This window comes from Crinia signifera, chromosome 3 (genome assembly GCF_055691185.1).
Source record: "Crinia signifera chromosome 3, ASM5569118v1, whole genome shotgun sequence".
Classification (NCBI taxonomy): domain Eukaryota; kingdom Metazoa; phylum Chordata; class Amphibia; order Anura; family Myobatrachidae; genus Crinia; species Crinia signifera.
The window spans coordinates 255,956,816-255,980,976 of NC_139219.1; the positions used below are offsets into that span (position 1 = coordinate 255,956,816).

The window sequence follows — 24,161 nt, forward strand, 5'->3', positions numbered from 1 at the left end:
AGTGCCAGTTACATATCATGTCCCCAGTAGTGCTAGTTACATATCATGTCCCCAGTAGTGCCAGTTATAGATGTCCCCAGTAGTGCCAGTTACATATCATGTCCCCAGTAGTGCCAGTTACATATCATGTCCCCAGTAGTGCCAGTTATAGATGTCTCCAGTAGTGCCAGTTACATATCATGTCCCCAGTAGTGCCAGTTATAGATGTCCCCAGTAGTGCCAGTTACATATCATGTCCCCAGTAGTGCCAGTTACATATCATGTCCCCAGTAGTGCCAGTTATAGATGTCTCCAGTAGTGCCAGTTACATATCATGTCCCCAGTAGTGCTAGTTACATATCATGTCCCCAGTAGTGCCAGTTATAGATGTCCCCAGTAGGTTTTTAGCAACAAAAAATAAGTACATTTTGGAGACTTTGGTTTTCGGAATAATTTGGATAACGGATATTTGGATAAGGGATACTCAACCTGTAATACACAGCTTATTATATATTACATCAAACCTTACACAACACTACAGCAGTGTCAACCTGAGTGGTAATTATAACACTGTACATATCTTGTAATACAGCCTACACACAAAGAGATCCCAGGGCATTTTCTAAGCAATGTCAATAGATCGCTTAGAAAATGCCCCTAAATCACTCCATGTGTAGGGGTATAGCAATAGCGATGTGTGGCCCTGCGCGTTGCTATCACCAGGGACAGGAACACGGAGAACACTGGCCCTGACAGATTGCTCAGTGGCACATCCCTGTGCACCGATATGCGCTGAGCAATCTGAGCATTTTTAGCAATCTAGCATCGCTCAGAACGTTACTCTCCCCATGTGGAGGCCACAAAAGAAGGTGTTTGGCTATTAGCTGCGGACTCTCCTGTGGTTACAAATCATAACATTTGACTTGTCATTTGTATGCGCAACTGATGCAATGTATGTATGTCCTGTTATCCCTCTTGTACCATGCTAGAAGCTGCACTGTATCCACAAAAAAAATCCTAGTATACAAGAGTATACATGGCCAATAAAGTGGTTCTGATTCTGATATGTAAAGATATAGAATATGCAAGGTGCAAGGTGCAGCGAGTCACACTCTCTATAATGGTACCCTCATCATTAACTTTAAGGCCCCCATCAGGGGCGGATTGGGAATTAAAACCAGCCCGGGAAATATCTTGAAGCAGCCCTAATGGGGGGGGGGCACAGGATGCAGTGTAGAAGGGGGAACGCAGTGTGACAGAGGATGCAGAGAGGGGAGTTGCAGAGTGGTGGAGGATGCAGGGAGGGGAGACGCAGAGTGGCGTTGGTTGCAACCAACGCTTATATTACGTGGCTTATACATGTAATGCCCGCAGTAGTAACGATACTTATACACATAACGCCAGCAGTAGTGACAACGCTTATACACATAATGCCCGCTGTAGTAACGATACTTATACACATAACGGCAGCAGTAGTAACAACCATAGGCGAATCTAGAATTATGGTAATGGGTGGTCCCAGATCCAGACATAATAGCAGGGGGACCTTTGCGCGGCGTAGCCGCGCGGCAAAAAGGGGGCGTGGCCTCATGGGAAGGAGGCGTGGCATCACAAAAAGGGGTGTGGTATTACACTTTAGACCATACACAGTAATGCCCATTACACATTTTAGCAAACTCCGTAATACCCATTACACATAAAGCCACACGCCGTAATGCCAATTACACATTGTGCCACACATTATGATGCCCATTACACATTGTGCCACACATCATGATGCCCATTACATACTATATAACAAACCAGAATGCCCATTACATATTTGCCACGTAAGTGCTGCTTACCTACGTGCTCATTGCTAGGGGGTTCTTGCTTGATGGCACCATAGTACCCATTACACATGATGCCGCACATCATAGTACCCATTACACATGATGCCGCACACCATAGTACCCATTACACATGATGCTGCACACCATAGTACCCATTACACATGATGCCGCACACCATTGTAACCATTACACATGATGCCGCACACCATAGTACCCCTTACACATGATGCTGCACACATAATGTCCCTTACACATGATGCTGCACACATAATGTCCCTTCCACATGATGCTGCACACCATAATGCCCCTTACACATGATGCAGCACACCATAGTACCCATTACACATGATGCCGCACACCATAGTACCCATTACACATGATGCTGCGCACCATAGTACTCATTACACATGATGCCGCACACCATAGTACCCATTACACATGAGGCCGCACACCATAGTACCCATTACACATGATGCTGCACACCATAGTACCCATTACACATGAGGCCGCGCACCATAGTACCCATTACACATGATGCCGCACACCATAGTACCCATTACACATGATGCTGCACACCATAGTACCCATTACACATGAGGCCGCGCACCATAGTACCCATTACACATGATGCTGCACACCATAGTACCCATTACACATGATGCCGCGCACCATAGTACCCATTACACATGATGCTGCACACATAATGTCCCTTACACATGATGCTGCACACATAATGCCGCTTACACATGATGCTGCACACCGTAATGCCCCTTACACATTAAGCCACAGATTATGCGTAATGCCCCCACATACCGCCACTTGTAGCATCCCTTAAGCAATGCCCCCAAAAGTGCCACTTACTGCAAATTTTTATATGAGCCTTTGCTGCTGCTGCAGGGAGAGATGGAGAGCGGTGCAGCTCCTTCTATGGGGAGAGGAGCAGAGCGCAGCGCAGAGCACGCCTCCTGGTGTCCCCTTTGAAATATTGTGCACGCTGTTGTTGTGCATGACATCGGGGGGAGCACGCCGGGCGCCGGCACCACGTGATTAAAGGGGGGGGGGCGGGCTGAGGTGAAAACGGGGAGAAGAATTGGTGCGGAAGCTGCAGGGGTGTCAGCCATTGACAGCTGGGCAGAGAGCAGGGGGCTGCCCGGCTGTATTCAGAGCACTGCAGGTCACGGCTGTTTGAAATAATACCCCTTTCACAACAGAAAATGCAGGGATTTACCCGGGAATATGGTCCCAGGATCATGCAGGGACATTCCCAGGCTGACCCCTTATACACCAGCCTAGTCCCTGCATTTTCTGGTGTGAGGGGGAGAGACAACCACTCCCCTCTCCCTACCCCCCTTTAACCAACCAGCTATATCTTCGGAACCAACTGACCCATTTACATGAGACCAGTATCATATTGAAGAACTTTTGAGTTGGCTTCGAATGATTTTGGTCCCGTGAAACTGGGCTGTTTGGTTCCAGAGAAATCTGCCCTCAAAAAACATAAACAGTCATGAAATTACATTTAAGAAATGAAAAAAAAAACGGTTTAACCTCAATATCCCTGGAACCAATTAACCCGTATGGATCCAGCCTGGTATCAGATTGAAGGACCAGCGATTTGGGTTAGACTGAGATCAACGTCGAGCTTCAGTGATACCGAAGGGGGAACTGGCAGCCGTTGAACTGGGTGTGGGTTGGAATTAGCGGGTCCCATGTTATCCTATAGGGAAAACGTTCCAGGTTTGCTTGGCCGTATCTCTGGTTCCCAGGGGGCTAGAGACACGGGGCTGGGCTCGTTGGAAAGCCCCATCCCTCAGCTACAAAATGGGCTAATGGGTGGTCCTGTGCACCCCCGGACCACCCCCTAGATTCGCCTATGGTAACAACGCTTGTACACGTAATGCCTGCAGTAGTAACGATACTTATACACATAACGGCAGCAGTAGTAACAACGCTTGTAAACGTCATGCCTGCAGTAGTAACAACACTTATACACATAATGCCCACAGTAGTAACAATACTTATACACATAATGCCCGCAGTAGTAATGACACCTATACATGTAATGCCCACAGTAGTAACAACACTTATACACATAACAGCAGCAGTAGTAACAACGCTTGTACACGTAATCCCCACAGTAGTAACCAGTGGCGTAGCTACATTTTGGGCGCCCCCACGCCGTTAGGGGGGGGGGGCGCCCATACCCACCCCCCGCCGCCGCCCCGTCGAGCAACCCCCCCCCCGTCGCCCCGTCGCCTATGCTAACCCCCTCCCCTCCCCCGCAGTCTTACCTATCGCGCTGGTCCCGGTGGCTCCGTCCGTTCATCTGCTGAGGACCACCACAAAATGGCCGCCCCATACAGCAGACAGTTTCAGAGAACTGTTTGCTATATGGGGGCGGCCATTTTGTTGTGGTCCTCATCAGAAGAACGGAGCCGCCGGGACCAGCAAGATACGTAAGTCTGCGGGGGATTGGGGGGGGGGGGGGGGTAACTATAGCACCGCTGCGGTGCTATAGTTACGCCCCTGGTAGTAACAACACTTATACACATAATGCCCGCAGTAGTAATGACACCTATACATGTAATGCCCACAGTAGTATCGACGTTTATACATGTAACGCCCACAGTAGTAACAACACTTATACACATAACGACAGCAGTAGTAACAACGCTTGTACACGTAATGCCCACAGTAGTAACAACACTTATACACATAGGGGGTTATTCTGACAAAATCCTTCTTAGATGGACAAAACCATGTGCACTGCAGGGGGGTAGATGTAAAATGTGCAATGATAATTAGATTTGGGTGAGTTATTTTGTTTCTGTGCAGGGTAAATACTGACTGCTTTATTTTTACACTGCAATATAGATCTCACTTTGAAGTAAAACCCCACCCAAATCTAATTCTCTCTGCACAAGTGGTACTTTTGGCGGCGCCCGATTTCAGCATTGCACGATGAACGCGTCGCATCGCATGCCATGTACCGGATGGCATGCGATGCGATGCGAATTTGACCCCCTATGCGATGAAAAATCGTATAAGCACCCTAAAGGGTGCTTTTGAGCACCCTAATGGGTGCTTACAATGTTAAATGCACCCCCACGCCACCCCCCCACTATAAACATGAACCGGGTACCTTCACAGGTAAACGCGTCCCTTCGCGGGCTTCACAGGTATCCGCGTCCCCTCGCGGGGCTCGCTGCGCTCGCCACACTATTCTATTCTCAACTCCACGCCAACGTGGATAGTGGGGGTATGAAAAGGTCGTTGGACGCGTACCGCCGCCGTTCGCCACGTTTCGGGTTCACGTTTATAGTGGGGGGGGTGGCGTGGGGGTGTGCTTAACATTGTATAAGCACCCATTAGGGTGCTTATACAATGTTTAAGCGCATTGCATCATCGCATCGCATCGTATGGCATTGTATGCCATGTACAATGGCATACAATTTGAAAATTGTATGCCATCGCACACTATCCAACGAAATCGCATCGCATACCATCGCATGCGTTATGGTATGCGATGCGATGAGCGCCGCCAAAATACACAAGTACCGCACAAGTTACATCTGCCCCACCTGCAGTGCACATGGTTTTGTCAATCTAAGAAGGATTTTGTCAGAAAGAGTGAACTAGAATAAGGCCCATAATGCCCATAATGCCCACAGTAGTAACAATACTTATACACATAATGCCCGCAGTAGTAACAATACTTATATACATAATGCCCGCAGTAGTAATGACACCTATACATGTAACGCCCACAGTGTGGCTGGGTGGTGGGTGAAGGAACTTGCACGGCAGGAGGGTTGAGTGGGCGGTCGGCTGAGTAGGGTGCTGTGTAGGTGGCTGAGTGCATCATCGCTGCAGCCATGCTTTGGGGCCCCTGAGAACGCTGGGGCCCGGGTCAGCTGTACCCTTTCACCCTCCATGTTGCCAGGCCTGAGTACATCCCCCACCCCCATAGGCAGACATGTCACATAATCAGATCCCCCTCCAGCACAGCCCCCAGTCCCTCCCACAAATAGGCAGACTTGTCACATATTCACATGCCCTAGGCCCTCCAGCACATCCTCCCCCCCTAGGCAGACATGTCACATACCCCTCCAGCACAGCCCCTATAGACAGACATGGGGGGGGGGGGGGATCTGAATGTCACATGTCTGCCTATGGGCATACCTCCCAACTGTCACGATTTCCGCGGGAACGTCCCGATATTCGGGAACGTTCCCGGGTCCCGCCCGGGGCCGCCATTGTCCCGCGGTGGGGGGGACAGTTGGGAGCCCCCCCAGCTTGCAGAGAATAGACGCTGTGCGCATGCGCACAGCATCTATTCAGTGCCGACGAGCGGCGAAAACGGGGGCGGGCCGGAGTTCGCATCACCCCGTGAGGCCACGCCCCCTTTTCTCGAGGCCGCGCCCCCTTTTCGGGAGCGCACGCGGCTTCGCCGCGCGAACATCCCGACCTCCCAACTACAAAAGTTGCGAGGTGTGATATGGGGGAGCTGAGTTGGAGGGGGATCTGGGTTGTCACAGTGAGTCTGTCTGCCCTAATGCAGACAGCAGTCAGTCACAGACCCCCTTCCCCCTCATGTGCAGGAATGTCACATACACAGAATCCCCTTCAGCACAGCCTACACTGTAAAACTGGCACATGCAGGGAGATTTATTCCCCATGTCCCTCACACAGTGACAGGAGTGAGTCTCTCTCTCTCCCCCCTTACCCCCGACTCCATTCCCTAACAAGGTTGCCAACCAGTGTCCCCAGAGCCCACAGTGTGACTCACATAATTCTGGAAGCTGAAGCCCGGCCACAGCGCTGCTGCCTGCTGCTCCTCGTCTCTCTCCCCTCTCAGGCTGACGTCATCAGTCTGAGAGGTGCTCCCCCTGGCTGCAGCTCATTGCAGCCGCAGCAGCAGGGAGGAGGGAGCCGGAGGGAAGCACATGCAGCCATCTTCATTTAGGGCACAGTGCCGCAGCCCAGCACGGAGACGCCGCGGCAGCCCAGTTAGGTAGGATAGGCGGCCCATTCTGACATAAAAGGTGCCGGCTCAGCGGGAAACGGCACGGTTTCCCGGTGGGCCAATCCGCCCCTGGAGCTATATATGTTGTTTAACAGGGCATCCATGAATTCTTCAGGCAGTTAAACTTAAAACAGGATATATATTCCATAATAGTGTCACATTCTATGACCAAATCAGATGTTTTGGTATAATGATTGATCTTTATCAAGGCTTATCCGGCATCATCTATAGCAAAACAACAAATGATTTTTTTCAGCCTAACAAAGGCCTATCCATAATAATTATTAAAACTGTCTTTTACTAGTTTTATCAGAAACCGAATCCTCCTGTGTATGTGTGTTTTATTTTATAACCTAGTAAGGCCACTTTCATGTCCTAAAGAATAATAATACACAGATGTGCTGACCACCACTGCCTGGGTGTTGCTATTGTAACAAATATCAAAGTGCAGCCAAACTCCTCTGATATCTATGCCACTGGTGGGTATGTTTCTCTGCCATGGTACGCCTAGTCACATGATCGTCTGTTAAGCCCATCATCTGATATACATCAGGGTTGCCTAGCATACCGGAATGGCCGGGAGGTTCCACCCCGATCACGGCTCCCTCCCCTCGACCATGGCATTTAAATACCACAATCCATGGGTCTCAGAGGAGGGGACGGGGCTAAAATGCCATAATCAAGTAATTTTAGCTCCTCCCCCTCCATGGAGATCTGTGAAACGGATTATGTCTTGAGGGTGGGGGCTTGATGACATAATGCTCAAGCCCCACCCCCCAAAGTGCTGCTGAAAGTCTTCTCTGCTGGCTTCTCATGGAGAGGAGACTAGAGAAGTAGGCAACCCTGATCTACTGACAATTCAAAAAAATGGGGGTTCCAATTCCAAATTCCAATTTTGGGGTGCAGTAGTATAATATTTCCTCCAGGTTATAGTGTTATTGCAGTATATCTTATTCCTGGTCCTCCAGCTCCAAGATGTAAGATATGCTTAGTGCTGGAAAAAAATGGGCATGCCCAGACTCACGGTAAATATGGATTTGTACAAGCCCGTAGCGTTTTCTTTTTCAGGCTCTTCTCTATTCTCTCTTCTCTGGGTGGAAGTCTGTGTTGCTACAGGTGAAGATCTCTGTTGTTGCTGGTGAAGATGTGATCTCTGTGGATATTAAGTGCGTGTAAAAAAGAAGTGTTTTAGCGTCTGCCCCCCCAAGGTTTCATGATAAATACTTCCCACACTGCTACACTGCCAACGGCCCAAATAAGAAAGCTGGGGTTGCAATCCTGATTTCGCAGCACTGTCCATTTTCCCTTTCCACACAATATTCAGACCCTGAGGGTAGGTACTTAATCTTGACAGGTCATCTGGACAGTAAGGAGGTGACTATAGTTTCTAGCTATGCCCCTAACTCTAAGCAGGTTGCTTTTTGCAGGAGGCTTCTCTCTAAGACCCAGCAACTAGCTAAAGGGGCTTTAATTTAATTAGGAGATTTCAATTTAGTCCCAGACCCTTCAATAGACAGCTCGAGACCACATGCTACATCCCGCCACCATCCTCATACCCCCCCTTAGAGGTATTAGCCAGTTTTTTGCAGAATTTGACTTTTACGATTTGTGACGGGTTAAAAACCCAACAATGCGGGATTACACCTTCTATTCCCATTCTCATGGTACATAAACGAGAATTGACCTTGCCATTTCAGTCAGATGGTCCATTAACTCCTTTCATTTAGTTAAGATCCTCCCTCGGACGTGGTCAGACCACGCTCCGCTCTACTTGAAATGGGACATCGCTAATAGGAAGATAAGCCCTGGTCCGTGGAGGCTGGGTATCCAAAGTCTCACTCATCTTGAGTCTCGACAGGCAATACAGAAATCCCTAGAACACTATATTCTAGAGAACCCACCTGAGGACACTTCCACCTCCAACTATTGGTGTGCTCTTAAAGCAGTAGTGCGTGGATCAGCGATTCAGATAGCCTCCAAACTCAAAAGGGACCGGAAATGTTCCTTAGAAAGAGCAGAAGTATCTCTTGCCTCCTTGGAGGCTTCCCATAAGGCTGACCCTTCCGATAGATCGCTTTTTAAACAATTAAACGATACTAGAGACAAAGTTAATAGACATTATCTCTCTATTGTACATCGTAACATCGCTAGATTGAATCAGACGTTTTATCTCCTCAGTGACCGGGCAGGAAGAATGTTGGCCAGAAAGTTGAGAGGCAAGAGAGCTAGGGAGAGGATCCACATGATCCACTCGGAGCATGGCTCGAAGGTCGGCGATCCGGAGGAGATAGTTAATGTTTTTTCATTATATTACTCTAAGCTTTATCATTTGAAGGATGATCCCTCTACGCCTCAGCCCAGTGTCGGGGGGATGAGGGACTTCTTTCATAAGATCTCCCTCCCGTCGCTCTCTGGGGAGACTTGCCTATCTCTCAATGCTCCCTGTACTCCTGAGGAGGTCCAGTGTGCCATTGATTCTCTTCCTTCTGACAAAGCCCCGGGTCCTGATGGTTTCCCATCAAACTTTTATAAGACATTTAAAAATCAGCTGACCCCGATGCTTGTAAAGCTCTTTAATGAGGCCTCTGACACTAAGTGTCTCCCCCCTGAGATGCTTGAATCTTGCATCGTTACAATCCCCAAACCTGGCAAGTCCCCTTCTTCTGTCCAAAATTACAGACCCATAGTGCTACTTAATATTGACTTAAAACTGTATGCTAAAATGGTCGCTAATTGAATAGGCCCATTACTCCCATCCCTCATTAAAAATGATCAAGTAGGTTTTGTGTTAAACAGACAGGCCCCTGATAACACACACAGGGTGATTGACGTCATGGAACACTGCTTAGCAAAGAAAGACCCTCTCCTAGTCCTCTCCTTAGATGCAGAGAAGGCCTTCGATAGACTCCATTGGGGCTTTATGAAAATGGCCTTAGAGAGATTCGGCTTTCAAGGCTGGATATTAGATTCTATTCTGGCCCTCTACACTTGTCCCTCCGCCAGGGTTTTCTCTAATGGCTGTTCTTCTGTGAGCTTCCAAATTACCAATGGCAATCGTCAAGGGTGCCCCCTTTCCCCCTTAATTTTTGCATTGGCCATTGAGCCCTTGGCAGAGTGTATAAAATGTGATGATTTAATCCTAGGCCCTTCAATTGGTGATCTCTCTCATAAAATCAGCCTGTTTGCCGACGATGTCCTATTATGCATTCTGGACCCCATCCATTCTCTGCCTGCTTTGCATAAGGTTTTACAAGAGTATTCAGAGGTCTCTTTCTATAGACTTAATACTAACAAGACGGAGGCTCTCCCACTGGGCCTTCCTCCTGATGCGGTCGCTGAGCTGAGAAAAACATATAATTATTCATGGCAGTCTAGCTCCTTAAAATATTTACATCTAGCTTCTGGAAAGCATGTTATTGACTGTAACTATAATCCCTTGTTGAAGGCGTTTTCGAATTTAATCGGGGACTGGATGTTACATGACGTCTCTTGGCTTGGGAGAATCGCTGCGGCCAAAATGGTGTTATTACCAAAATTAATGTATCTCTTTAGAGCTGTCCCAAGGCTCCCCCCAGGTCTACCCTTCAAAAATTCAATCAGCTCCTAGCTAAATATATCTGGAGGGGAGCTAGGCCTAAGATAGCTAAGAAGACGCTGGTCAGGCCTAAGAGGTCTGGGGGAGTGGCCTTTCCAGATTTAGATCTCTATTTAGCTGCTTGTGTTCTAAATCAGATTAGAGACTGGACTGCATCTGTGGCCCAAAAGCCCTGGGTGACATTGGAGAGTTCCTACTCACATCCTGTCCCTTTAGCTGACCTTCTATGGCTCCCTCCTTCCATTTCACGTGGATATGCATCTACAGATGGAGCCGGGGTTATCTTCGCAGGGGATGGCGGCAGAATCGCCAGCCGCCATCCCCCGCCAGCCGCCATATGCTCTGCGAAAGAGGATGCGTGCACACGAGATGCGCGCGCGTCCACTTCCGACGGCGCTTTCCCCGGGTCCCCGCTGGCTTACCGGCGGTCACCCGGGGTCCCCACCGCCTCCCCGCACCCCCCCCCGCCCACGCCTCCCCTAACCCTGTCCGTCTCCCTGAAGCGGAGACAGACAGGGTTCCCGTCGCCCCGCCGCCCGGAAACTGAGACGCGCGTGAGACGCACATGCATCTCAGTCAGATGGACGCCGGGCTGCTGGCGGATCGCCAGTGGAGACAGTCTGTCGATTCGCCAGCAAGAGGGAGCAAGGCTCCATCTGTAGGTGCAAATCTATCCAATCTTCACTAGAAGTCTGGCACAAACTAGTTGACTCTACAGGAAAGGCTACCTTCCCAGCCGCCCCTTTATCACTCAAGGCCCTTAAGGCACTAATTCCTATCCCCCAACTGGGCAAGTGGATCAATCTGAGCGTATCCTCATTGGGAGATTTATACACAGACGGACAATGGCGATCCTTCTCCGACCTGCAGAATACTGGAGCTTCACCTTTTCAAAGAGAGACTTCTTCATTTACTTACAACTCAGAAGTTGGCTCCAATCACACTTACACACCCCAGTCAAACCTCCCTATTTCCCACCTAGCCTCAAATGTTTAGTAAGTGCTCCCTCCCATAGAGGAGGAATTTCTAGGTGGTATTCTTACCTTCTCTCCCTCCAGTATAGCGCTAAAACTGCTCCCCAGTTGAGTTGGGAAAGGGATCTGAACAAGTCACTCTCAGAGGAGGAATGGGATGTTATATTTGAGTCTTGCTTTAAGATTTCTCGTTGTTTACACCATTCTGAGATGTTTTTCAAACTTATTCACAGGGCTTATTTCACCCCAGATAGGCTCCATAAGATCTCGCCGACTGTTTCAAATTTATGTTGGAGGAAGTGTGGACACGTGGGAAATATTTTACACATATTCTGGGAATGCCCTGAGCTACGGCCTCTCTGGGGGGAGTTGTTTCTGAGGTTAAGCTCAATATTAAAACGTCCTATTTCATTAGATCCGGCCCTAGCATTGCTCCACATTTTCCCTAATTCACTGTCTACAGCTGACAAATACATTGTTGTACATGTGTTGATTGCGACAAAAGCTGTCATAGCTAAGCTATGGAAGTCGGACGCAACCCCAAATATAGACTCCATCCTCAAGAAGGTACATAAACACTACATGTTCGAAACCACAGGGGCTAGTTATTCCAGTGCCCCAAACTCAATACATATGAAGTGGTTTGGCTGGTCCTCTTACTGTGATGAGGTGGGCCGTTCCAATCTGGTTAGCGATGCCCTGGACTTGTCTATCCTTGTCTCTTAGATCCATCTCCAGGACCAAGCGGTAGTGGTTCATGTAATCATGTAATATACCTTATTGCTCCTGTGTTGGACAGCATCTTTATTGGTAAAAATTTAATGTGTAAAAAAAAAAAAAATAAGTGTTTTAGCATGATGATTAATTTTCATTAAATACTTAAGATCACCAAAGTGCATTAGCTTTATCTCGTGACAGGGGTACCTCATTCACCAAGATGGGGGGAGGTTAACACATATCAAGGTACTGTATATTTAGTGTGTAGTGACTTTAAATCGTACCGAACTCAGTCTAGAATATTTCTTTCAAAACAAGTAGTGGTTTCTTTGGGCCTTATTCTAGTTCACTCTTTCTGACAAAATCCTTCTTAGATGGACAAAACCATGGGCCTTATTCTGGTCGATACGTAAATTTCCAAATTCTTTCGGATGGCGTTTTTTAGCCGTCTGCGCATGCGTGGGCAACGCTATGCGCATGTGCCACGCAAGGTCTCCGTACTCGTTCTCACTAATACCATACAGAAAAGTGCACCGCATTCACTCGTGAAATATGGGCGTAATATGGGCGTCATTCGGAACTACACAGGGGCGTAGTTTCAAAGTGGGCTAAACTGGGCGTAAACATGGGCGTACACGAGGGAGTGCACTAATTCTGGTAGGCGTGCATTCGGACAGAACACCGACTGCAAACGAACCAAAAGGCAGAAAATATCCGGTCTCCATAAGCAAGTATTGCTTTGCGGACACCACTCGGTCATGCGCTAGGCATTCGGAACGCCCAATTAGTACGGCCGCACCTGAACCAATGTCAGCTGAACACAATACAATCCACTCCTCTACTCATTACTCATTAATTACACTCTTGTTATTGCTTCAATTGGAACCATTGCAGCTTAAATGGACTATTACAAAACACACACATATATGCTCAAAGCACGGCTGCATTTTTTACACACATTTACACTGCAAGCAATGGACAGAACTTGCTATCACTAATATAAATATCCATGTCACTTTTACATTCACCAATAACATCGGTGTGTACGGGCAGGTTCTCGTCCGTTCTGACGCTGTAAGACCGTGCAGACGCTGTAAGACCGTGCAGAATAAGTGTGTGTCCACCGCACACGCAAGGTTTGGATGTCGTCCATAAACACGCCCTGTTCTTAAAGTGTGAGTCCGTCCAAATGCGGAGGACCTGTGGGCGTTTCTTCGTACGATGTCCGCACAGCGTGGCGTGCGGTCCGCTCCGAAAGAATTCGGAAATTTACGCACCAACCAGAATAACCTCCCATGTGCACTGCAGGGGGGGGGGGGGGCAGATTTAAAATGTGCAGAGAGAATTAGATTTGGGTGAGTTATTTTTTTTTCTGTGCAGGGTAAATACTGGCTGCTTTATTTTTGCACTGCAATATAGAGGTCATTTTGAAGTAAAACCCCACCCAAATCTAATTCTCTCTGCACAAGTAACATCTGCCCCACCTGCAGTGCACATGGTTTTGTCCACCTAGGAAGGATTTTGTCAGAAAGAGTGAACTAGAATAAGGGCCTTTAAGTGAATTTCTCCTCTTTTCTTTATACTTTCATTGTGTCCCGTGTATACATATAAAACTAAATAGTCGTGAAATACTGTACTGTACATACACCAGATACTTTCAGATTTCTCTTGCTGTACATCAGCAAATGCGTTCCACCATTGAATCACATGGGAAACGCATACCCATGAGACTTGCTACCACCAACTATTGAGAGCAAACATCCGGAGCAATGCAACTTTGTCAAATAAAATAAAAACATGTTCTACTTCTTATGTATACAGTAGGTTCTAAAGGCACTGATCACGCCTACATGGTACAGGCCACACCCACACAGCACTGGTCACACCTACATGGTACAGACCACACCTACACAGCACTGGTCACACCAACATGGTACAGGCCACACCCACACAGCACTGGTCACACCTACATAGCACAGGCCACACCCACACATCACAAGTCACACCTGCATGGTACAGGCCACACCCACACAACACTGGTCACACCTACATGGTATCGAAAAAGAAGACTAAGGAAGACACCAATAAAATCAGATTTGTAGGAAATTACTGCAGAGAATGGAGGAATATACAACAAATCATCCAACAACACTGGCCAGTCCTACTACTAGATGAGGACCTTTCCAAAGTACTTGACCCCAGAGTAGCCATGAGTTGGCGCCGTTCTAAAAATCTACGGGACGAATTAGTCCATAGCCACTACAAAAAAACTCAAAAACCAGATATTGCACAGGGATCCTTTGCTTGTGGGAGCTGTAAAGCATGTGAATATATGCATAAATGTGGAGAAGTGGAAGACAAATATGGCAACAAGATTCAAATCCAACAATTCATTAATTGCAACTCAACAGGGGTTATATATTGTATTATATGCCCCTGCAAAATGAAATATGTAGGTATGACAACCAGAGCTCTGAAACAAAGAATATTAGAACACGTGGGGACAGTACGGAATTCCATATCTGACATAGCTAAATTTAAGAAATTGACATCAGTGGCACGCCATTATCACCGCCATCACAAAAACTCATTCAAAGGAACTCAGGTTATAGGCCTGGAGCGAATAAAACTGGGAATTAGAGGGGGAGATCTCCAGAAGAACCTCTTACAGCGAGAAAGTGAGTGGACATTTAAACTAGATGCCCTCTCACCGTCAGGACTAAATGAATACATAAACTATCAAGTATTCCTGTAAATACCTCTGTTAACAACTGACAATATATCAAAGTTCACATTGTATAAGCTGTTAAAAATATAATAATGGATGGATAATTATCAAACATAAAAAATCTGATCAGTAGGCAAACTTATAACAAATCACTAGAGGGGTACTTTTTATACCTCCAAGCACCCTCTTTTCACCGAATAATTTCTTTAAAAATATTTATATCACCTATCTTGTTATAGAGATATGCACTATCACTAGGAGGCTCAGATTAGTGGAACATTAAAATTCCACACATCTACGCTTCACACTCCAATTCTCAACACATTCTTAACCCCTTCCTGACAGAGCCAGTTTTTGCGTTCCTGACAGAGCCCTTTTTTTCAAATCTGACATGTCTCACTTAAGTGGGTATAACTTTTTTTTGCTTTTACTTATCCCAGTGATTTTGAGATTGTTTTCTCGTGACACATTGTACTTCAAATTAGTGGTAAATTTGGGTCGATACAGTCTGTGTTTTTTTGTGAAAAATACCAAAATATCGTGAAAAAATGGAAAATTTAGCGATTTGCAAAATGTTAAATTTTCTGCTTGTGAGACAAATAATCTTACCACTCAAAATAGTGAATAACTAACATAGGCCATATGTCTACTTTATGTTGACATCATTATTTCAACTTCCTTTTAATTTTTTGGGACACTAGGAGGCTTACAATATGAATAGCAAATTCTCAAATTTTCAAGAAAATTTCAAACACTGATTTTTTTAGGGACCAGTTCAGTTCTGATGTGACTTTGAGGGACTTGTATGTGAGACACCCCCATAAATGATGCCATTTCAAAAACTGCACCCCTCACAGTATTCAAAACAGCATTTTGGAAGTTTGTTAACCCTTTAGGTGTTTCACAGGAATTAAAACAAAGTGCAGGTGAAATTTCAAAATTTCTTTTTTTTTGCAGATTTGCAATTTTAATACATTTTTATAAGGAACACAGTACATTTTACTAGAGAAATGTGACTAAAAATTGATTCCCCCAATTCTTTTGTTTTCATAAATATCCTATATGTGGCCCTAGTGTGCACGGTGACCAAACCACAGGCTTCATAATAGAAGGAGCACCTACTTGATTTTGGAGCCTCCTTTTTATGAGATTATTTTTTAGGCACCATGTAGGTTTCAAGGCACCATAAGATGCTAAAAGTTAGGAACCCCCCCACAAGTGACCCCATTTTGCAAACTACACCCCTCAGGGAATTCATCTAGGGGTATAGTGTACATTTCAAACCCCCAGGGGTTTCACCAATTGTGGTACAACTGGGCAGTGAAAATGAAAAATTATTTTTTTTACACAAAAATGCAGTTCTGGCTCCAAATTTGTCATTTTCAGAAGGTATGAAGGAGACAAAGCACCCCAAAATCTGTGCCCCAATTTCTCCCGAGTACGGCAATGCCTCACATGTGACCAAAAAATACCAGTTGGGTGCATGGCAGGACTCAGAAGGGAAGGAGTGATTTTTGGATTTTGCAGCTCAGATTCTGGTGGAATTTTGGTGGGTGCTATGTCGCATTAGCAAGACCCCCCAAGCACCAATACAGTGGAACCCCCCCACAAGTCACCCCATTTTGAAAACTACACCCCTCAGGGAATTCATCTAGGGGTATAGTGTACATTTCAAACCCCCAGGGGTTTCACCAATTTTGATACAAGTGGGCAGTGAAAATGAAAAATTACATTTTTTTACACAAAAATGCAGTTCTGGCTCAAAATTTTTCATTTTCAGAAGGTATGAAGGAGAAAAAGCACCCCAAAATCTGTGCCCCAATTTCTCCCGAGTACGGCAATGCCTCACATGTGACCAAAAAATACCAGTTGGGTGCATGGCAGGACTCAGAAGGGAAGGAGTGATTTTTGGATTTTGCAGCACAGATTCTGGTGGAATGAATGGTGGGTGCTATGTTGCACCAATACAGTGGAACCCCCCCACAAGTCACCCCATTTTGCAAAGTACACCCCTCAGGGAATTCATCTAGGGGTATAGTGTACATTTCAAACCCCCAGGGGTTTCACCAATTTTGATACAAGTGGGCAGTGAAAATGAAAAATTACATTTTTTTACACAAAAATGCAGTTCTGGCTCAAAATTTTTCATTTTCAGAAGGTATGAAGGAGAAAAAGCACCCCAAAATATGTGCCCCAATTTCTCCCGAGTACGGCAATGCCTCACATGTGACCAAAAAATACCAGTTGGGTGCATGGCAGGACTCAGAACGGAAGGAGTGATTTTTGGATTTTGCGGCTCAGATTCTGGTGGAATTTTGGTGGGTGCTATGTCGCATTAGCAAGACCCCCCAAGCACCAATACAGTGGAACCCCCCCACAAGTCACCCCATTTTGAAAACTACACCCCTCAGGGAATTCATCTAGGGGTATAGTGTACATTTCAAACCCCCAGGGGTTTCACCAATTTTGATACAAGTGGGCAGTGAACATGAAAAATTACATTTTTTACACAAAAATGCAGTTCTGGCTCAAAATTTTTCATTTTCAGAAGGTATGAAGGAGAAAAAGCACCCCAAAATCTGTGCCCCAATTTCTCCCGAGTACGGCAATGCCTCACATGTGACCAAAAAATACCAGTTGGGTGCATGGCAGGACTCAAAAGGGAAGGAGTGATTTTTGGATTTTGCAGCTCAGATTCTGGTGGAATTTTGGTGGGTGCTATGTCGCATTAGCAAGACCCCCCAAGCACCAATACAGTGGAACCCCCCCACAAGTCACCCCATTTTGAAAACTACACCCCTCAGGGAATTCATCTAGGGGTATAGTGTACATTTCAAACCCCCAGGGGTTTCACCAATTTTGATACAAGTGGGCAGTGAAAATGAAAAATTACATTTTTTTACACAAAAATGCAGTTCTGGCTCAAAATTTTTCATTTTCAGAAGGTATGAAGGAGAAAAAGCACCCCAAAATATGTGCCCCAATTTCTCCCGAGTACGGCAATGCCTCACATGTGACCAAAAAATACCAGTTGGGTGCATGGCAGGACTCAGAACGGAAGGAGTGATTTTTGGATTTTGCGGCTCAGATTCTGGTGGAATTTTGGTGGGTGCTATGTCGCATTAGCAAGACCCCCCAAGCACCAATACAGTGGAACCCCCCCACAAGTCACCCCATTTTGAAAACTACACCCCTCAGGGAATTCATCTAGGGGTATAGTGTACATTTCAAACCCCCAGGGGTTTCACCAATTTTGATACAAGTGGGCAGTGAACATGAAAAATTACATTTTTTTACACAAAAATGCAGTTCTGGCTCAAAATTTTTCATTTTCAGAAGGTATGAAGGAGAAAAAGCACCCCAAAATATGTGCCCCAATTTCTCCCGAGTACGGCAATGCCTCACATGTGACCAAAAAATACCAGTTGGGTGCATGGCAGGACTCAAAAGGGAAGGAGTGATTTTTGGATTTTGCAGCTCAGATTCTGGTGGAATTTTGGTGGGTGCTATGTCGCATTAGCAAGACCCCCCAAGCACCAATACAGTGGAACCCCCCCACAAGTGACCCCATTTTGCAAACTACACCCCTCAGGGAATTCATCTAGGGGTATAGTGTACATTTCAAACCCCCAGGGGTTTCACCAATTTTGATACAAGTGGGCAGTGAAAATGAAAAATTACATTTTTTTACACAAAAATGCAGTTCTGGCTCAAAATTTTTCATTTTCAGAAGGTATGAAGGAGAAAAAGCACCCCAAAATCTGTGCCCCAATTTCTCCCGAGTACGGCAATGCCTCACATGTGACCAAAAAATACCAGTTGGGTGCATGGCAGGACTCAGAAGGGAAGGAGTGATTTTTGGATTTTGCAGCACATATTCTGGTGGAATGAATGGTGGGTGCTATGTTGCACCAATACAGTGGAACCCCCCCACAAGTCACCCCATTTTGCAAACTACACCCCTCAGGGAATTCATCTAGGGGTATAGTGTACATTTAAAACCCCCAGGGGTTTCACCAATTTTGATACAAGTGGGCAGTGAAAATGAAAAATTACATTTTTTTACACAAAAATGCAGTTCTGGCTCAAAATTTTTCATTTTCAGAAGGAATGAAGGAGACAAAGCACCCCAAAATCTGTGCCCCAATTTCTCCCGAGTACGGCAATGCCTCATGTGTGACCAAAAAGTGGCAGGACTCAGAAGGGAAGGAGTGATATTTGGATTTTGCAGCACAAATTCTGGTGGAATGATGGTGGGTGCTATGTCGCATTAGCAAGACCCCCAAAGCACCAATACAGTGGAACCCCCCCACAAGTGACCCCATTTTGCAAACTACACCCCTCAGGGAATTCATCTAGGGGTATAGTGTACATTTCAAACCCCCAGGGGTTTCACCAATTTTGATACAAGTGGGCAGTGAACATGAAAAATTACATTTTTTTACACAAAAATGCAGTTCTGGCTCAAAATTTTTCATTTTCACAAGGAATGAAGGAGACAAAGCACCCCAAAATATGTGCCCCAATTTCTCCCGAGTACGGCAATGCCTCACATGTGACCAAAAAATACCAGTTGGGTGCATGGCAGGACTCAGAAGGGAAGGAGTGATTTTTGGATTTTGCGGCTCAGATTCTGGTGGAATGAATGGTGGGTGCTATGTGGCATTAGCAAGACCCCCGAAGCACGGTGAAATTATGAACCTAATATTCCATAGATGTGTGGTATATTTTAAAACACTCCTTTATACATAGGCCGGGTTTGTCGGGGCAAGTGTCACACTGGAAAATAGTTTGCTTTCTTATTCCCTTTTTATAGCAAACTTTGCACCTTTTTTGTGTCCTGCCCTTTTTTCCAGTGGAGGGGATTTCATCAGGAAAATGCTGCCCTGGTACAATACGGGGGCCAGTACTAGAAGTACTGGGGCCCTCTGCCTGCTGGTTCCCAAATATTAGGCCCTTTATGACTTCCTCTTGAAAGTGCATAAATGTCCCCCTCTGGCCGGTAGAACGGAATAGCACGTAAGCGTTATACAGTGCCATCTGGATGATATACACGGCCACCTTCTTGTACCAGATTTTTGTTTTCCGCAGGGCACTGTACGGCTTCAGTACCTGATCTGAAAGATCCACTCCGCCCATGTACCTATTGTAATCCAGGATACAATTAGGTTTGGAGGTGTGGGTACTGGTACCTCGTACAGGGACGGAGGTGGTACTGTCTCCGTGAATTGTTGTCAGTATAAGGACATCCCTCTTGTCCTTATATTTGACCAACAACATATTTTCGGTGCATATTCCCCTGCTTTCACCCCTTCTCATTACTTGGGCAATGTGCGTTTTTGGGAGGCCTCTTTGGTTCTTGCGCACAGTACCGCAAGCTGCTGTACCTCTTGAACCAAGGGCCTTAAACAGGGGGATGCTGGTGTAAAAGTTATCCACATAGAGGTGATAACCTTTATCCAGGAAGGGGTGCACTAAATCCCAGACAATTTTCCCACTAACACCTATGAGGGAGGGGGGGCATTCTGGCGGTTCAATTCTTGAATCCTTCCCTTCATAAACCCTAAACCTGTGGGTGTACCCTGAGGTGCTTTCACACAGTTTGTACATTTTTATGCCATACCTTGCCCTCTTACTGGGAAGGTACTGGCGGAATTTAACCCTTCCTTTAAAATGTATAAGGGACTCGTCGATACAAATAAATTTTTCAGGGATGTACACCTCTTCAAATTTGGCACTGAAATGATCAATGACCGGCCTGACTTTGAATAGCCGGTCAAAGGTGGGATCATCTCTGGGTGGGCACTGTGCATTATCGGTGTAATGTATAAATTTAAGAATTGTCTCAAATCGAGTCCGGGGCATGGCCATACGGTAAAATGGAGTACTGTACAGAACATCTGTACTCCAATATTGCCTAATTTCTGGCTTTTTTACTATGCCCATATGAAACACCAGACCCCAAAACGTCATCATCTCTACTGCATCTACAGGGGTCCACCTAGCAAATGATGACGTGGGGTTTTGAGCAATAAACTGCTGGGCATATAAATTAGTTTGGTCCACCATTAAATTTATAAAATCATCAGAGAAAAATAATTTGAAAAAGTCAATTTCTCTGAGACCTGTGGAATCAAATTGGATTCCTGGCATGGCCAAAAACTCAGGAACCTGGGGCTCAAAATTGTCTGGTGGTGGGGTCCATACGAGATCAATTATTGGGGGGGGGGTCTCAGCTGCTCTACGGGGGCGTCTTTGAGGGGGTCCCTCATCACCAGAGGAGGAAGAGGAGCTTAAGGCGAATCCTTCAAATTCCCCGCTTGCATCACTGGCTGTGTCAGAGTCAGAAGCAAGCAGGGCATATGCCTCCTCCGCTGAATACATTCTCCTGGATGACTGGGAGGACATTTGGGAGGACATTTGGGAGGACATTTGGGATGCCATTTTTATTTTTGTGTTACTGGTAGTGAAATGTTTCAACACGTGTATAGTGTAGGGGGGGGTACAAACTTTATTTCAATCCGGGGGGTATGTAGTGTGTAGTGTGTATGTGGTGCAGAAAAAAAAAAAATACTTTATACCAATAAAAAAAAAAAAAAATGAAGGGGTTAAAAATAAAAAATGTAAGGGGTTAAAAAAAAAAAAGGTCCTGCGCCAAAAATTGAGCACAGATGTTGGTCAGTAACGTCTGTCACTGAACAGCGCTCAAAGGCAACAGGAATTTGATCAAAAAAAAAAAAATATAGATCAACCCTGTACCGAAAAAGATGATCAGTGATGTACGTCACTGATCAGCGCACAGCGGCCACAGGACACCCACAAAATCACAGTGTGTGTAAAAAAAAAATTAAAAAAAGACCCCACAGCACACACACAAAAAAAAAAAAAGGTGATCAGTGATGCGACACTGATTACCAGTGAGGTGCAGCAGGTGCACAACCTTTGGTGCAACTGACAGGTATATATAAAAAAAAAAAAACCTCTGTACCCCCAAAAAAGTTGCTGATCACCTCAGATATAGTGATCAGCACAAAAGGCGGGGGCAGCAGACAAAAAATTTAGCACTCTCTATCACTCTCTGTCACTATCTCTCTCTATCTCTCTATCTCTCACTATCTATCACTCTATGACACTGCAGCAGCAGCACTGACAGGTATATCTATATATAAAAAAAAACCTGCGCCCCCAAAAAGTTGCTGATCAGTTAATTTATACTGATCAGCACAAAAGGAGGGGGCAGCAGTCAGTTATATCAAAAATATATAGCACAATCTGTCACTATCTCTCTCTATCTCTCTCTCTCTATCTCTCTATAACTATCACACTGCAGCAGCACAAAATATAGCACTCTGTCACTAGGCCTCTCTATCTATCTCTCTCTCTCTATCTCTCTCTATCTATAACTATATCACACTGCAGCAGCACAAAATATAGCACTCTCTGACACTATCTCTCTCTATCTCTCTCTATCTCTCTATAACTATCACACTGCAGCAGCACAAAATATAGCACTCTGTCACTAGGCCTCTCTATCTATCTCTCTCTCTCTATCTCTCTCTATCTCTCTATCTATCTCTCTATCTAGCTAGTACACTGCAGCAGCACAATTTCACAGGAAGGCACAAGTAGCAACAGGATCCAGGAAGCAGTGATGAAGCAGCGATCAGCACTCTCTGACACTATCTCTCTCTCTATCTCTCTCTATCTCTCTCTATCTCTCTCTATCTCTCTATCTCTCTATCTCTCTATCTATCTCTCTATCTCTCTATCTATCTAGCTAGTACACTGCAGCAGCACAATTTCACAGGAAGGCACAAGTAGTAACAGGATCCAGGAAGCAGTGATGAAGCAGCGATCAGGTAAGTATGGAGCAAGCTATGGAGCAAGGTTCTGGTCAGTATGGCGGCAGGGAGGTACGGTGACCGCACTGCACGCTATTCCAGACCGGAATGGCGTCTGCAGTGCAGTCACCGTTAGTTTAAATCCCCCTCCTTGGCTGTGATTGGTCCGTCGGTCCGACGAACCAATCACGGCCTTTGGGGGCGGGCGGGGTGCGGTGGGGTGACACCAGTGTCACCCTCACACCCCGCGGTGATTGGTGCTGTACTTTACAGCACCAATCACCTCTGATCCCGTGTCACCGGCGAACGTTATTCGCCGGTGACGCAGGAAAACGCTGTAATTGGCTGTTCACACTGAACAGCCAATCACAGCGATCGCCGACGGGGGGGCGGCATCGCAGCCCCCCCTGGGCATGCACGGACATGTCTGCTGTCAGGGACAGCAGACATGTTGAAACTGTCACCGCGTCTATAGACGCGGTGACAGTTAAATGCCATGACGTACATTTACGCCATGTGTCGGGAAGTACTTCCCGACCATGACGTAAATGTACGTCAAATGTCGGGAAGGGGTTAATGGTTGTATATCAAAAACACTTTTTTTGTAATAAATCCGTTATAGGTCGGATTGAATATGGATAGACTATCTCTCTATTTTTATCTTTATTTATTTTACACTTCACCCCCTTTTTTTATACTATTTTTCATATTGAATTCACGTTGATTCACATTTCTTTACCCTCATATAAAAAATTTTTTTACTTTCTTAATTTCAATATATTTCTGTATGAAATAATTTTTCTGGATATATTGTTTCGATACTGGTCAAATATTTAATTAAATTAAATCCATTATAATTATCATTACTATAGAGTGCAATTATATAATGAGATAATCATGTAATGTGCTCTTGTTAATATGATATAAATTAGCACTGGATATAAACAGTTCTGACTTAGAAATCAGTCCGAACAGGGTATTATAGACTATTTGAATGACATAATTATATCCGCAAAAGGTAGAGGCTGGGAGAACACACTGTAGTAAGTCCCCTTCTATTTTTGAACCAACTGAGTTAGATCGTTTTCCAGGCAACTATATCTATTATTAGGTTGCCCTCTACATAACTTTAAGTAGCGCGAATATGTAAACACTTGTCACAATGAAAGAACTATGTACAATGCCCGATAGTAAAACATTAGCCATGAATGAAACCTGCTTGATAGGGGAGGAACAAACACGTCAGAGCACTTACGTGTCTGAACGACAGCCCACTATGCAGGGACGCCGTCCGTTGCCAGGATACTGACGGAGACGGGATACACATGGATGAGGAAAGGCTATGCGTATCAGCTGATGACGCACTCACGTGTCTGAATGATAGCTGATTACGCGGGGACGCCATCCGTTGTCATAGTACCGACGGAGACGCAATATACACAGAGGGGGAGTGGCTGTGCGTCTCAGCT

The 24,161-nt window shown here is 45.7% G+C and overlaps 1 long non-coding RNA gene across 1 annotated transcript in view; it reads right to left on the reverse strand.

Annotated features, from left to right (window-relative positions):
• Nucleotides 1-24,161, reverse strand: part of LOC146062709 (uncharacterized) — a 56,440-nt gene that overhangs the window by 20,546 nt on the left and 11,733 nt on the right. Inside the window, exon 2 of the long non-coding RNA XR_014471480.1 lies at nucleotides 7,862-7,990. This is a non-coding gene — a long non-coding RNA (uncharacterized LOC146062709). The remainder of the gene's footprint in view (nucleotides 1-7,861; nucleotides 7,991-24,161) is intronic.